Consider the following 16,599-nt stretch of genomic DNA (forward strand, 5'->3'; position numbering starts at 1 on the left):
TAAAAGACAAAGCGATGTTTTTCTATCTGATGAAGTTTTTTAAGTGCATTTTTAGATATTTAAATACTTAATTATTAGATATTAAATAATAGATATTATAAATAATAGATATTAAATACTTAATACAAATTAACATTTGCTCAAAATATGTTACCCGAAGAAAAACTGTGAATCCATTGTGTATCCCAGGAGAAGATGCAAATTATAAATTAGTTTTGTTGTTTTTTTGAAGATTCAGTTATGGCTTGTCATATTTTAAACTAGATTTCAGATAGCTCTCAGGGTAAAAAGCTAACATTATCCTTTTTATATCACATTTAAACCAAACTGGAGAGATGTATAATTGGAGGACAAGGACATTAAATGAGAGACAGCAAAAAAAAAATGGAGTAGGGTATTTAGCAAGATTTGTGGCTAATTTCTCAGTAGAACTCATTTTTGGTCATTTTTTAATTGCTTAACTGTTTATCAATGGAAAGTAAAATAATACTGAATCCATGTTTTGGAGATATCTATATAGGAGATGAAACATTGTACTCAATGCTTGACTCTCCCTCTGGAAGCATTTGTGATCTAGAAATAGATTCTCTGACCCACTCCATGTCTTTTCAGCATTTTCCTTCCATTCAGTTGTTTGCCTTAGTCAAAGGAGATTGGTTGATTTAATGAACAGGGCATTTAAAAGAAATCACATATGTTAGTTGCTACATAGAATCACCCACGTGTATTATAACCCTTCTCTGATCATTTTTAAAGCAAATAATAATAATAATAAATATCTACTTAAGGTATTCTCTTTTTTTAATGGAACAATGAAACTTTAATTTTTTTTTAATTTTATAATATTTTATTTGATCATTTCCAAGCATTATTTATTAAAGACAAAGATCATTTTCTTTTCCTCCCCTCCACCCCCCATAGCCGACGCATGATTCCAGTGGGTATCATATGTGTTCTTGATTCGAACCCATTGCCATGTTGTTAATATTTGCATTAGAGTGTTCGTTTAGAGTCTCTTCTCTGTCATGTCCCCTCAACCGCTGTAGTCAGGAAGTTGCTTTTCCTCGGTGTTTCTACTCCCACAGTTTGTCCTCTGCTTATGAATAGTGTTTTTTCTCCTAGATCCCTGCAGAATGTTCAGGGCCATTACACCGCCACTAATGGAGAAGTCCATTACGTTCGATTATACCACAGTGTGTTTGTCTCTGTGTACAATGTTCTCCTGGTTCTGTTCCTCTAGCTCTGCATCACTTCCTGGAGGTCATTCCAGTCTCCATGGAATTCCTCCACTTTATTATTCCTTTTTGCACAGTAGTATTCCATCACCAACATATACCACAATTTGTTCAGCCATTCCCCAATTGATGGGCATCCCCTTGTTTTCCAATTTTTGGCCACCACAAAGAGCGCAGCTATGAATATTTTTGTACAAGTCTTTTTGTCCATTATCTCTTTGGGGTACAGACCCAGCAGTGCTATAGCTGGATCAAAGGGCAGACAGTCTTTTATCACCCTTTGGGCATAGTTCCAAATTGCCCTCCAGAATGGTTGGATCAGTTCACAACTCCACCAGCAATGAATTAATGTCCCTACTTTGCCACATCCCCTCCAGCATTCATTACTTTCCTTTGCTATCATGTTAGCCAATCTGCTAGGTGTGAGGTGATACCTCAGAGTTGTTTTGATTTGCATCTCTCTGATTATAAGAGATTCAGAACACTTCTTCATGTGCTTATTAATAGTTTTGATTTCTTTATTTGAAAACTGCCTATCCATGTCCCTTGCCCATTTATCAATTGGAGAATGGCTTGGTTTTTTGTACATTTGATTTAGCTCTTTATAAATTTGAGTAATTAAACCTTTGTCAGAGGTTTCTATGAAGATTTTTTCCCAATTTGTCGTTTCCCTTCTGATTTTAGTTACATTGGTTTTGTTTGTACAAAAGCTTTTTAATTTGATGTAGTCAAAATTATTTATTTTACATTTTGTGATTCTTTCTGTGTCTTGCTTGGTTTTAAAGTCTTTCCCCTCCCAAAGGTCTGACATGTAAAGTATTCTGTGTTTACCCAATTTACTTATGGTTTCCTTCTTTAGGTTTAAATCATTCACCCATTTTGAATTTATCTTGGTGTAGGGTGTGAGGTGTTGATCAATTCCTAATCTCTCCCACACTGTCTTCCAATTTTCCCAGCAGTTATCGAATAGTGGATTTTTGTCCCAAAAGCTGGGATCTTTGGGTTTATTGTATACTGTCTTGCTGAGGTCACTTGCCCCCAGTCTATTCCACTGATCCTCCTTTCTGTCTCTTAGCCAATACCAAATTGTTTTGATGACTGCTGCTTTGTAATATAGTTTAAGGTCTGGGACTGCAAGGCCCCCATCATTTGTGTTTTTTTTTTTTCATTATTTCCCTGGATATCCTTGATCTTTTGATATTCCAAATGAACTTTGTTATGGTTTTTTCTAAATCAGTAAGGAAATTTTTTGGGAGTTCAATGGGTATGGCACTAAATAGATAAATAAGTTTGGGTAGGATGGTCATTTTTATTATATTAGCTCGTCCTATCCATGAGCAGTTAATGTTTTTCCAATTGCTCAAGTCTAAGGTATTCTCTTTCTTTAAATAGAAGCAGTTTAGTAGTGTGAATACAGAGCTAGTTTTGAAATCTTAAAGAAATTGGAATTCAAGTCCCACCTTGACATTATCTGTGTGACCCTAAATTTAACTTCCCAATCTTAGACAACTCTGTAAAGCAATAAATTTAAAACTAGTATTGCAAAAATGTTCTTTCCAAAGAATTTTTCTTTTCATAATGACATCAAAATATTTGTGAGACCCAGTTTTGGAGGCTTCCTCAGATTCTCAGCTAAAATCTTACCTTCCCAATCCCCCTTTGTGTTAGTGCCTGTCCTCTGAGATTACTTCTAGTTATCCTGTCCCTATTTGTATGTAGTTGATTGTGTATTGTCTCCTCCATTAGATGGAAAGCTCTTTGAGAGCAAAGGTGGTCTTTTGCTTTACAGTGGCTACCCACGGGGACTAGGAGGAGCAGGTGCTTAAAAATGCTAGTTAACTTGAACTGAGAATAAAAAGATCATGACCTAATAAGCTGTTTTTTGTCGATGACTAGAAGAGTTAATCATGACTGGATTCCTCTAAGGTTCATTTTCAACACATAAAGAAAGGTAGAAAGTGAGAGGTTAATAGGAATGAAAGGGAGAAGTTAGCTGAATGTAAGGAAGAAGGAAGAAGGGATTCGTAGAAGTGGGTTGGGTGAACTAACAAAAAGGAGATTTATTTTTATGTATTTGTTTGAGCTACCCAGTGATTTTTCTTGAGCAAGCTTAAGCACATGCCAACACAGTAATATTATCAGACTTCTTGTATCAGAAGTAATGGCAGAGCACCTGAAAGCAGAAAAGCCAAAAAATTGGGGGGGGAAGTTATTTTAAAAATTTCCTACTTGTATCCTACATTTCATGGCCCTACTTTCTTTAGCTTTTTTCATATTAATTTTACTGAATATGGCTAAACCTGCCAGGATTTTAATGCCTGGACATTGATTGTTTCATTGGAAAAGAATAATTTTTAAAAAGACCTCATGCATCTAGCCTGTAATCTCATCTATATTTTAAATTTTCAAGATTTATGATAATAATTAATATTCAAGTTGAGCAAAATTGAAGTTTATGATTTAGTTCAGGACAAGCATACAGACTATTTCATCTAATTCAGGCTATAGTTTACTCATCCCAAGTATTTCAAAATCAGAACTATTTTTGAGGTTCAGTTAGTGTCCAGCAAATGACATACAAAACGATTCAAAAGTTGGCAATCCTAAAAAAAATAATATCTGATTAGAATCATTACATAAGATCGCAAAGTGAATTATTTAGATATTCTTCTTCATAATCCTTAGAGTTAATTAAATTTTAAAAATATTAATTAAATACCTACTATACCCAAGCCACAGTGGCACTGAGGATAGAGCATATAGGAAAAAAAAACACCACCACACACTGTTTTCAATGAGTACTGGTAGAGAATACAGCATGTATGTAGATCAATAAGGTACTTTGAGAAGGGAATTAAGAGTATAGGAAAAAAGCTTCAAATAGGAAGTGATACCTGAGTTAAGCCTCAAAGGAAGTCAAAGATGCTAGGAAGTACATATTGGAATTTGTATGTTCTAGGAATACAAAACAATCTTTCTAAAAGCATAGAGGCAGGACATAGAATGTTGAATTTAGGAGAAAAGGATAATTTTGTTAGAACATAGAGCATATGAAATGTCTGGGAAGGTAGGCTATAAGCCAGACTGTGAAAAACTTGAAATAACTGGCTGAGGCAGGTATATTTTAGACTAGAAGCAATAAGAAGAAATAAAAAAGTTGAGAACTATCTTTGAGGAAGATTATTTTTTGGCACTTGTGTAAAGGATGAATTGGAGAAAGGAAAGGATGAAAACAAGAAACCCAATAGGGAGGATGTTGTAAAATTTTAAAGAAGAGGTGGTAAGAATTTGAACAAGGATGGTAGCCTTATGAGTGTAGAAAATAGACAAATGTTGAGATATGTGGTGGCGAAAAAAATCAATAATATTTGTCATCTTGTTAGATATGGAGGATGAGGGAAAAGGGCAAAGCCAAGGATAACTCCAAGATTATAACCCAGGAAGATTGAAAGAATGGAAGTGCCCTTAACAGAACTGAGAAATTTATAGAAAGAATAAATAGATGAATATCTAGGTGAATATTTTTTAAAGGGAACTAGAGTTCAGGAAGTTGGGTATATAAATTTATCATTTGCATGGACGATAAATGATTCTATGAGTACTAGTGAGATCACCTAGTGAAAAAGTATAGAATTAAAAAAAAAAGTGGAAGCAAAGCTTTGGGAGTTGCCCTCTCATACGGAACATAAGATATATGGGAACCTGAAAAGTTCTTATTGCTGAAATCCCTTGCTAACTTTAATATCAAAAATAGGAAGATAAAAATCTATAGCCCTTTCTGGATTATTTTAACAAAAGATAAAAAACAAATGCCACAATGTTATGATTTCTTAAAAAATGTAGAAGACTGCTGTTTGATATTAAAACTTGTACCTGACAATGTAAAAGAAAAAAAGATATATCTCTTAAAGAATTAATTCTCAAGGGAATACAGTCAGCTGAATATTAATTGATAATGAAAAGAGTCCATTTTATTATAAGCTAGCATGTGTTTAAAGACAAAAGCAGTTTATAGAAGTAAATGATCTAATCAATTACTGATTACTTGGTCCATTTGTGGGAATAGTGAATTAAATGAAGGATTAGTACGTTCATTAAAAAAAGATATTTAAAATCTCCAGAAAATTATTCAAAGTTCTAACAATAAACAATTCAAACAAGTATATTCTTTCTTCAACATGTAATTACTTTATAGTAGTTTATAATGGTTGAATTATATATTAGAAAAAAGACAGGATTTGGACTCAAAGGACCTAGTTTTGCATCTCAGCTTTTCTAATTATGTATGTAGCCTTAAGAAAGTTGTTTTCATCTCTCTAAGCCTGTTTCTTTCTTTACTCTTTTGAGGTTTTATTGATGCCTTTATACTTTCTCCTTTATAATCATCCTCCCCCTAAAACCAAGGCCTCTTTAGTAATAAAAAAAAAAGATCAAATAAAAGCAATCAATATAACAACTATGCTATTTGGGCCACATATGCCACCCCACTGGTATGCCTTCTCTCTACCTAGAAAAGAGGGCTGCTCTCTCTTATCACCAGACCCCTGGAGTCAAAAGATTAATCATCAGGGTTCTGATAAAAATTACTCAGCATTTATTAAATGATTGCTACGCATAAGACATAGTGCTGGGCATTGGTTACAAAAAAAGATTAAAACAAAAGAGTTCCTGTCCTCAAGGAGTTTGTATTATTTCACAAGCAGAAATATAAATAAATAAAATGCTTAGAGTCAGGAAGACAGAAATTCAAATCTAGCCTAGATGTTTACTAGACTTCGGATCATAGGCAAGTCACTTAGCCCTATCTGCCTCAGTTCCCTCATCTGTCAAATGAACTGAATAAGGAAATGGAAAATCACTCCAGTATCGCTGCCAGGAAAGTGTCAAAACGGGGCCCACAAGGAGTTGGAAATAACTGAACAACAGCACAATTTCTAAATTTACCTTCTCTAATCTCAGCCTAAGAAAAAGTATTTCTTTTAGCAGTTAAGAAATTTTTTATTACCTTGGAGACAACTCCACTAGAGTTTTGGGTCATAAATTAGATTGTAAGAGACTAAGGAATAGTAAATGAGGAAATGGAGGCTAAACACACGATGTTTCTGAACAACCGTTTCTAGGAATTTTTCTTAGAGAGGAAAATTAGCTTGAGAGAATGGGAAAAATGAGGGATTATTTTAAAGGAGAGAAGACCTAGACCTGTTTGTAAGTCAATGAGAAAGAAGCTAGTGGATAAGGAAAGATTCGAGGTAAGAGAAAGAGGGAGAATGCTCTGAAGAGGTAAGCTCCGGGAAGGGGCAGGAAGGGATGGGACCAAAAACCAAACTGGAGGGATTAATTTTGGCAAGAAGAACCACATCAGGAGGATGATAAGGAGAATATTTACATCAGAGATTGGAGCAAAGGAGTAATATATGAAGGATAATGGCAAGGTTTAACAAAAGTTTTAATTAAAATACAATCTGGCTTAGAATTGATATTAAGAATAACTTACAAAAAGTAGTAAATTACAAGTATTTGAACCCAGGACCTCTTGTCTTCAGGCCTGGCTCTTTTTCCCCTGAACCACCTAGGTGTCCCTATGGCAAGGTTTTCAGGTATGGAGGGAAGGAAAGGATGGATCTGGTGATAGAAGTCATCTGTTTTCTATTAGCATTGTTTTCCTTTGTGTTATTGTAGTCATTACATATATATATATGTATATATATATATAGTTTTCACATTTCTATAAATTCCTCATATTAACTATTTCTCATAGTGTAATAAGTGCCATTGCTTAGTCTTGTGCCTGGCACATAGTAGACATATAAAAATATTTGTTTCCTTCCTTCCTTCTATTCATATATCAAGAAGTCAGCAAGCATTCATTAAGTGCTTACTATATGCCAGGCACTGTCCTAAGCCTGTGGATTCAAAGAAAGACAAATAGTCTATGCTCTGAAAAAGCTCCCCTATTAAATGGGAAAGGCAACAAGAAAACCGTTTTCTAATCAATGGATACACAGTTTCTATTTTACTACCACAAAAAAGTTCCATTAGGAAAATATTGTGTTCACACACATACCTATACCCATACCCATACCCATATGAAATGACCTTTCCATCTGTCTTTGACTGACTTAAGCAAAATGCCCATTCGTGGTATCACTAAATTAAAGGGCAAAATTTTTTCTAATATCCATGCGATTTGTTTTCCAGCATGGTGGGACTAATTCACAGTCACACCAAAAAATATATCTGTATGTCTTTCTTCCCATAATTCTTACAAACTTGACTTTCTAGCTTTTATGTTTGCCAATTTTAGTATTTGAGGTAAAATCACAAAACTATTTTATTCTGAATTTCTGTTTTTATAGTCATATGGAACATTTTAATGTTAAGTTTTCTTTTTTGAAATTCATTGTCCAAGTCATTTGACTAATTATCTATTGAATAATGGCTCTTGTTAGTAACTATTAATTCTCTAGTTCAGTTATCAGAACCTTATCAGAAATGTCTGATATATTTTCCCAAAAATATCCCTTATTCTGATTATACTAAATTTTGTTTGTACAAAGGCTTTTAGATTTTATATAACAAGCACTAACTGTTCTGTCTTCTAGTCTTTGTTTCATTATGAATTTTCTCCAATATTTTAAAAATGTGACTTTTTACATTAAAGATCTCTATCTCTTTAGAGTTTATTTTGTCATTCGATATAAGGTGCTCATCTCAGAATAGAATTTCTATAAAACTGCTTTTTTAGTTTAAAAAATACAGTTTGTGCTTAGTAGTGATTCCTTCTCCTCGTAGTTTGCATTCTTGGATTTATTGAACAATTACCAAGTAGCTTTTCTAGTAAACAATATCATTTGAAGTTTGATCATGCCAAACCTCTATCATACCTACAGTTCTCAATTATTTTCTTTGAGATGCTTGAGTGTGTCATCTCTCAAAATTTTATATACATATATAATATTTAATTTGGTTTTGGTTCTCAGGTTTACATTTGTAAAATGAAAGGATTAGAAGATATGATCTCTAAAAATAATTTCAGCTCTAATTGTATAAACATAATTGTTTAAAATCTTTATGGTTGTTTGTTTGTGATTTGTGTACATGAGAGAATTGTTCAGAAAAGAAAAAAAATTGATAAAGAAGTAAATTGTTTATTAGGAGGAGAATACACTTGCTCTATCACCTAATTGATTAAAGGTCCAGAATTTAAAGCTGTGGATTTAGTAAAACATAGTGATTTGAACATTTGAGTTTGGAGTTTAAATGGAGTATTAACAAATGTGTACTCAGTTATGACCTACTACTTCTAAAGGTTGGTTTAAAGAATGCTCTTCAGAGATGCCATATTTGCCATCTGTTAGGAACAGCTTCCTAAGTGATGCACAAGGAATGGCCTTTTATTTTTCAAAAGGCATCCTGAGCTGTTTTCTCAATCAAAATGTACTTTCCTTGGTGATAACACAGAGCCACTTAAGCTGCGATAGAAATGTAGCTTGGGGTGATTGCATGTTTTAGAACAATAGAAACAGATTTTTGGTCAAGCAGAATTAAATTGAATTCATTCTAAATTGATGAGATGAAGTTTGTTCAGCTATCCTGCAGGGCATGCAGTAGGGGATGGATGTATTTCTGTTTACACTAAAACAGAGAATATGAAAGCATATTCATTGAAATATCTTCTCTCTCTAGACCATTTCAGGCTCCCATTTAAATCTAAGCTCGCTTTTTTTGAAGATTTTTTTTTTCTGAATAGTGGTCAATTTTCAAAAAACTCAAAAGGTTATTCCTATGTTTAAATGCACTGAGACATACAGTGTAAAAAAATGAAAAAAAAGTCCCTCAACTTTATTCTGTGAAGGAAGTACTTAATATTGAAATATCCATTGTAGCCTGTTATTAATTTCTTTTCTAATGGAAATAATATTTTCCTTAAAATTAAACTCCCATCAACATCAAACTGTCTATGTGTCTGTGTGACTATATATTAAGTATAGTTAATAATAGTTATTATCTATATAGAGCTTATTCCATTCCAGGCACTGTGCTAAATACTCTGTAAATATTATCTCATTTAACTCTCACAATCCTGGAAAGTAGGTTATATTTATCCCCCATTTTACAGATGAGGAAACTGAGGTAGACAGAGATTAAGTGATTTGCCCAGTCTTGCAGATAGTAGATGTCGAAGGTCAAATTTTTTTTTAACCCTCACCTTCCCTCTTGGAATCAATACTGTGTATTGACTCCAAGGCAGAAGAGTGGCAAGGGCTAGGCAATGAGGGTCAAGTGACTTGCCTAGGGTTACACAGCTGGGAAGTGTCTGAGGTCAAATTTGAACCTAGGACCTCCTGTCTCTAGGCCTGGCTCTCAATCCACTGAGCTACCCAGCTTCCCCCCCAAGGCCAGATTTGAACCATTGTCTTTCTGACATTCTATCCATGTGCTACCTAGGTTATAATTCAAAGTCAAATGGTTTAATGTTATTCTTAATTCTAGTACCTTCTTTCTATTAATAATTTCTATTTATCCTGTATTTAGCTTTCTGTCCAACAGGTTTGCCTATTATCTCTCCCATTAGATGGTGAGCTCCTTAAGGTCAAGGTCACTTTTTTTTAATCTCCTGAGCACAGTCCCTAACAATCAACTGATCAATCAATCAATCAATCAACATTAACTACCCACTATGTGCCAGGCATCCTGCTAAGTACTGGGGAAGCAATGTAAAAAAACTTTCAAGGAGTTTACAATCTAAAGGGAGAGACAACAGGTAAATCAATATAAACAGAGCTGGCTATATGCAGGATAAATGAGGGGAAAAATTAACAGAGGAAAGGCACTGGAATTGAGTTGGGTTGGGGAAGGCTTCCTACAAAAGATGGGATTTTGGATTGGATTTGAAGCCAGGGAGATCAGTAATCCCAGCAAACTGAGGACAACATTCCAGGCATCTGGAATAGCCAGAGAAAATATCAGAAATGGAAGATGGAATATCTGATTCCTCCATCAGCCAGGAGACCAGTGTTATTGGACTAAAGGGCATGTGTCAGAAGAATGGAAAGGTAGGAAGGGGCACAGCTATGAATGACAAAAAAAAAATTCTTTGATCCTGGAAGCAATAAGAAGCTACTGAAGTTTATTGAGTAAGGGGGTGGGGGGTGACATGGTCAGTTTGCACTTTAGGATAATCACTTTGGTGGCTGCATGGAGGATGGAGAGATTTGAGGCAAAAAGACTTACCAGCAACCACTACAATGGTCCAGGATTGAGATGGTAAGGACCTGCGCCAGTGTGGTAGCAGTGTCAGAGGAGAGAAGGGGGCATAGTTAAGAGATATTGCAAAGGTAAAATGGACCATCCTAAGCACTAGCTTAGATCTATGAGGGAGTGAGACATAGTGAGGAACCTAGCAATATAGTAGGCTTTTAATTAGTGTTTATGGAATAGCCAACCAAAATAGTTTGCCAATTATTTGCTTTATATATAGCTCAAGGTCCAGGAAGCCTGGCATCTAGGTAAGTAGATAAAGTGCATGGCTTGGAGTCAAGAAGAGTCATTTTCATGAATTAAAATCCTGCCTCAGTCACTTAATTAGCTGTCTTACCCTGGACAAGACATTTAACCCTGTTTGCCTCAGTTTCCTCATCTGTAAATGAGCTGGTGAAGGAAATGGCAAACTGCTCTGGTATCTTTGCCAAGAAAACTCTAAATGGGGTCAAGAAGAGTCAGACATGACTGAAAGGACTGAACAGCAACAACAAAAAGAGGCAGCCTGAACTACTGGATTTAGAATAGAACTTGGAGTCAGAAAGGCCTGAGTTGGCATCTTGCTTCTGATTCTTATCAGTTGTGCAACCTGTAGGAAGTTACTTGTAGGACAGCTCTAAATATATTTCCTCTCCCTGGCAAGTTTCAGGTGATCAGTATATTGCTATAATCCTAGAGACTTCTATGGGTTATTGGTGGGGAAAGTGTTAAAGGAACCCATGGGAATATTGGGAGAAGTTTCTTCCCTAGTGACCTCTCCAACCCCAGAGCTTCCCTTATCTGATTACTTTAAACATTGCTCAATCTATACTTTTTTTTGGTAAATCACTCATTTTGATGTATTCCTCCAAAATAAACAATTCTACCCCAAATTTTCATGAGAAACCCTCATATATTTACCTTGTACCTATCTTTATAGGACAGAAAATATCTGCAAGTTATTATCAATTCTTATTATTGTTAACAGAAATGATGGAATTAATTATGGGATGGAATTAAGAAGGGCTGGGGAAGACTGTTTCTGACAGAAACAGACAGGCATAGTGCCACTAACTCTAAGAGTATGACAGAGAGTAAGATCTCAGAAGGCTGGAAAAGTAGAAGGGGACTAGGTCAAAAATTTTAAAAATATAATGATAATGATGATACTATGCATGCTCATTTCCAGTTTTTAACTCCTTTTCAAAAAATCCATTTATAGCCCTGAATTCATATGAATATGAACAGGAGAGGCAATGTAGCCCAATTGATAAAAGAGTTGGTTTTGAAGTTAGGAAGACCTGAGCTAGAATTCGGCTTCTGATGTGTACTGGTTATCTAAAAGCAAGTCACCTTTAGGAGAAGGTGTCAAACACGCAGCCCACCAGTCCCCAACTCTTCCAAATACTGCCTGAATCATATTAAGATGTAACTAGAAAATATTTAACAAAATAAATAAAAATTCAATAAAAGATAGATAATATATTTTTGAGGTTATTTTTGAGGAATCCTTATGTATAACTTAGTGGCCCCCTTTCTAATTGGGTTTCACACCATTTCTATAGATAATTCTCTATAACTATAAATCTTAGACAAGATGCCAGTCTGAACTGGAAGAGGGAATTTCTTCACCTAGGCGTTCCCTGTACCAATGAAATCACGCATATTCATGTGAAATCCCTTATGAATCTACATTAGCAATATTTTCTCAAAGGCCACCTAATGCAGTAGGACAGGAATTGAATGAAAAGTTCAGAGATGTGGATTCTAGCTTAAGATCTCACATTAAAAGGCTATGTGACTGTGGGCAAGTTAGTCATCATTTCTGGACCTCAGCTTCCTCAAATGCAAAATAAGATCATTGTATATAATAATGTCTTGAGTTCCACTGATGTCTAGAATCAGTGATCCTTAAAAAAAAAAACAAAAAAAAAAAACAAAAAACTATCTTTGTGACCTTGATCAAGTCATTAAACTTCTTCCTTGGCTGTAGAATGAGGACATTAGATTAGATGGATTCTAAAGGCAGGAATATTTCCAAAATCCTATTTCTTCCTACTTGTATTAGAACTTTCAACAATTCTTTAAAAAACAACAGCAACCAGATTTTGTCCTTGACATTTGCAGTATATATGTACCACTCTTCTAAGAACTCATTCTTCAGGATGGCAGTAAATTGTAGCCATGGTTACACACAGTCTTTTGTTTATAAATTACTTGGTATCCTTCTCTAGTCATCAGCATTTGTAAACGTTCTTTCCATTTTATAGAAAGCTTGAGAAAGAAAGGGGAAGACTAAATAATTTAGAAACTATTGTTCTTAATCTGAAACTACTATAGTTTATGCTATTTGAGAGGTGAAAATGAAAGTGTAACCAGAATGGTTTTATTTTTGTTTTTGTTTTTTTAATGGGACCTTCGAGGTCTGTGTCATTGATTGGAAAGATTGAGTGTGATCTTTCTCAGGTTCTAGGTAGAATTTCTAGTACTCATCATCAATCTTACCCAAGAATTCTCCTTGTTAATAAGGTAACTACTCATTGAAGTAGTGACTTTGGTGACAACTGAGCTCCAGTTTCCTGATCTGGAATGTGAAAGGCATACATTTTAATGGACTTTAATGTCCCTTGCATCTTTAGATTTGTGATCTTGAAGTGGAAAGATGAGAGGTAAGGAAGGAACGAAGAAAAGAAGGAAATAACGAAAGAACAAAGGAAGGAAGGTGGGAGGGAGGGAGGAAAAGAAGGAAGACACATTTATTAAGCACTTACTACATTCAAATTATTATATTCAAATCTGTTCTAAGCACCAAAGATACAAATAAATTATTTCATGAGGGAATGATATATTTTTAAGCTTGAGAATTCTACCAAAACTACTGGGACTTTTTTTCACTTTTAGAAAGTTCTGACAAGTTGTCCAATTAATGAGTATATAAGAAATTTGTTTTTGAAAGTATCTATTGATGGCCTCAGACACTTCCTAGCTGTGTGACTGGGCATGTCATTTAACCCCAACTGTCTAGCCCTTGCTTCTCTTCTGCTTTAGAATCAATACACAGATTAATTCTAAGATTGAAGATAAGGGTTTTAAAAAAGAGAGAAATTATCTATTGTTGTTATGGCTTCTGATGCTTCTGCTATATACATCAGAGCCCCTAAGGCTATTGTAAACAATAAATATATTTTTTGGAATAATTGGAATACTCACGTGACACCAATTTTTATACAAAGTATTTTAAAAGAATAAAATAGACCCTTAAAAAGAAAACCTTTTTTTCTCATTGATAAAAAGTTAGTTAGTGGTCACAGCCAAAATATGTTTACCATTTGTAAATATGTTTGTTCTTAAAAATTACTATGTATATATAGAATGCTAACGTGTATAATTAATTCTGTTTTCCTCTGCTAACATAGATATCATAGGATTTAGTTCTGGTTTTTATAAAGATAGTCTAGTACATTCAGTGAAATGTACTATGTGTAATGTACAATGGAAAATTGGATTTCAGTACTTATTTTTAAAATGTTAATGTTGATGTTAATGTTTATGTGTGAAATAAGTGTTCTCCTAAAACTAGTAAGGACTCAAGAAAAATAATGGTATTTCATTGTCGTTTTAAATATACACAAACAAATACTACTTTGGAGAAAGTACTTTGTTCTATCTGGCAAACAAAAGTTTGCAAAAAATTAGGATTTAGAGCTAAAAGGGACTTTAGAGTTTATCTAGTCAACCCTTCACCCATTTTATCATTAAGAAAATTGAGATCCCAAAAGATAAATTGGCATATGAAAGTTAAAGTACACAGAGGCTTAGATTCAAGCTTGGGTTCACTTATTCCAAATACAACATACTTTTCCCTAATGAGGCCAGTTTTTACTAACTCCTCCTCTGTATGTGGAGAACTGGCAACTTGGAAAACTGTTATGTTCATCCATTTTTCTGGCAACTCTAACCCTGGATTTTAAATGCCATATGGGCTGGGTTTGCCCTTTGCAAATTATGACTTGACAACATTTGTACCAAACCCCCAACTTCTGCTTCTGTTACTTTCTCCTTCTTCTCCCTATGTCAGAAGTAAAACCGCAGTGTGCCAGTAACATGGTGCTCCAGAATACAACATCAAACCGCCACACAATTTATTTGACAGCAGTCAAAAAGATGATGGTGTTTCCTTCTAGGTGGGCATCAGGAATTTGTATTATTCCAGACTGTGCAATGGACAATTAAAAACATATTCACAGAGTGTTTACTATGTATAAAAGGCACTGTTAGATGTACTACAGGAGGAAGCTAGTTGGCTCAGTGGATAGGGTGCTGGACCCTGAGTCATGAAGACTCTTAGCTGTGTGAGCCTGGGCAAATCACAACTTCTGATTCCTGGACAAAAGGGAACTATTGGAGAAGAAAAGGTAAACCACTCCAGTATCCTTGCCAAGAAAACCCCATGGATAGTTACAAAAAGTCGGCCACAACTGAACAACAAGAACAACAATGTGTGCTTCATAGAATATAAATATGTTAGGACATAGTCCTTTCCCTTAAGAAGAAGAAATACAACAGCCTCCCTCCCTCACCTGTCCCTAAGATCATAGCTCTAGCCCTCGAAGGGGGCTCAGAATTCATCTAATCCAACCCCCTCGTTTTTCTGATGAAGAGCCTGAGACACAGTTTAAATGATTTGCCCAGTCACCCGGTTGGTTATTCATCATCAGAGCTGTTCTGGTGTTTCGTTCTTCTGAAATCCTTCTTTGTTCAACATTATTAGTTAATAGCTAAACAGGAATTTATTCTCAATATTTACTGTGTACCAGGCACAATGCTAAGTTCTAGGGACAAATACAAGCAAGGAAGACAATACTTGACCTCAAGGTACATATATTCTCATGGGAGACAACAGTATTTAAAAGAGAGCTGGAAAATGGGACAGAAAGGAAACTATGTGTGGAGTGTTTTAGCTTTAGACAGAGGCTGGGAAATAGATGGAATCCTGGTTCTGGGAGAGATAAGAGGAGAGATTACCCATTACAATCCAGAGTGGTTTTAGAAGAGAAGTCCAAAGGTCTTGGAAGGAGATAGGGATGTTGGCAAGAGGAGAGTTGGTATGGTTTGTGACCAGGAAACTGGTGAGGAAGATGTGAATGCAACATAATAGTCATAAATATGGCAGGACTTTTGTACCCAAACAACTCTTGCAAATAGCTATAGTCTACATCGTTTAAAGAAAGTCCTATTGGAATTCTTCCTGAGCTTTTTTTTTTTTTTTGCCCAGACTATAATATGGGGTTAGGAAATTTTGGTATGAACTGGAATTGTTTTCCCTGAGATGCCAAAATCTCCTCATCACCCTTTTCATTGAATAGACTTGGAACAAGACCAGGCATTAACAAACATCTGTGATAAGAAATACAGTGAAGATTGCTATGAGAACAAAGAACAGTTTGGGAGGAATTAGACTGAGGGAAAGGATAGGAGATAGTAATGGAAGAGGATTTTCAGAGCCCTGGTTTTTGGAGGTCCAATGGTGATAGAGGATAAGGTGGGAAGGGTGAAGGATATGACCATATCTATAGGTGACTAAAGCAAGGTAAAAATACAGATAATGCAAGTCTTTCAAAAGTAAATGTTTACTAAGGAAGGGCATGATAATCAAGAGGACCTACTAAGTGAAGGTCCTATGTCTGGATATTGTTGCAAAATGTATAGTCTTTTGAGTAGATACTAAGTTAAGACTTCCAAGGATTCGAGGTATTGCCAGAAGGGCTAATTGTTTTATGCAGGACTCCTTTGGAAGTCCAGTGAAGCTTTTAGACTCTTTATTCAGAAGTATGTTTTTAAATGTATAAAGTAAAATACATAAGACTATAGAGGAAATAAACCATATTAAAATGTAATTATCAATTTTTTTTTAAGTTCTAGAACCACAGGTTAAGAACTCCTGCATGTACAATAAGAACATATTTTTGTCTGACCTTTCAGGAATGACTAACAATTCATTTTAATTCATGCATAAACTGTAGAGTACCCTAAATCAGCTGCATTATCTCTATTACAGATCTAACATTTATTATTAATAAGATCACAGTCTCAGTTGCATGACTGAAGAATACTTAGAAGGAAA

General features: G+C 34.9%; 1 protein-coding gene across 48 annotated transcripts in view; it reads left to right on the top strand.

Annotated features, from left to right (window-relative positions):
* The window catches only part of NRXN1 (neurexin 1), a 1,454,617-nt gene that overhangs the window by 1,262,675 nt on the left and 175,343 nt on the right, over positions 1-16,599 (top strand). The gene's annotated exons all lie outside the window — the stretch shown is intronic.

This window comes from Monodelphis domestica, chromosome 1 (genome assembly GCF_027887165.1).
Source record: "Monodelphis domestica isolate mMonDom1 chromosome 1, mMonDom1.pri, whole genome shotgun sequence".
NCBI lineage: Eukaryota > Metazoa > Chordata > Mammalia > Didelphimorphia > Didelphidae > Monodelphis > Monodelphis domestica.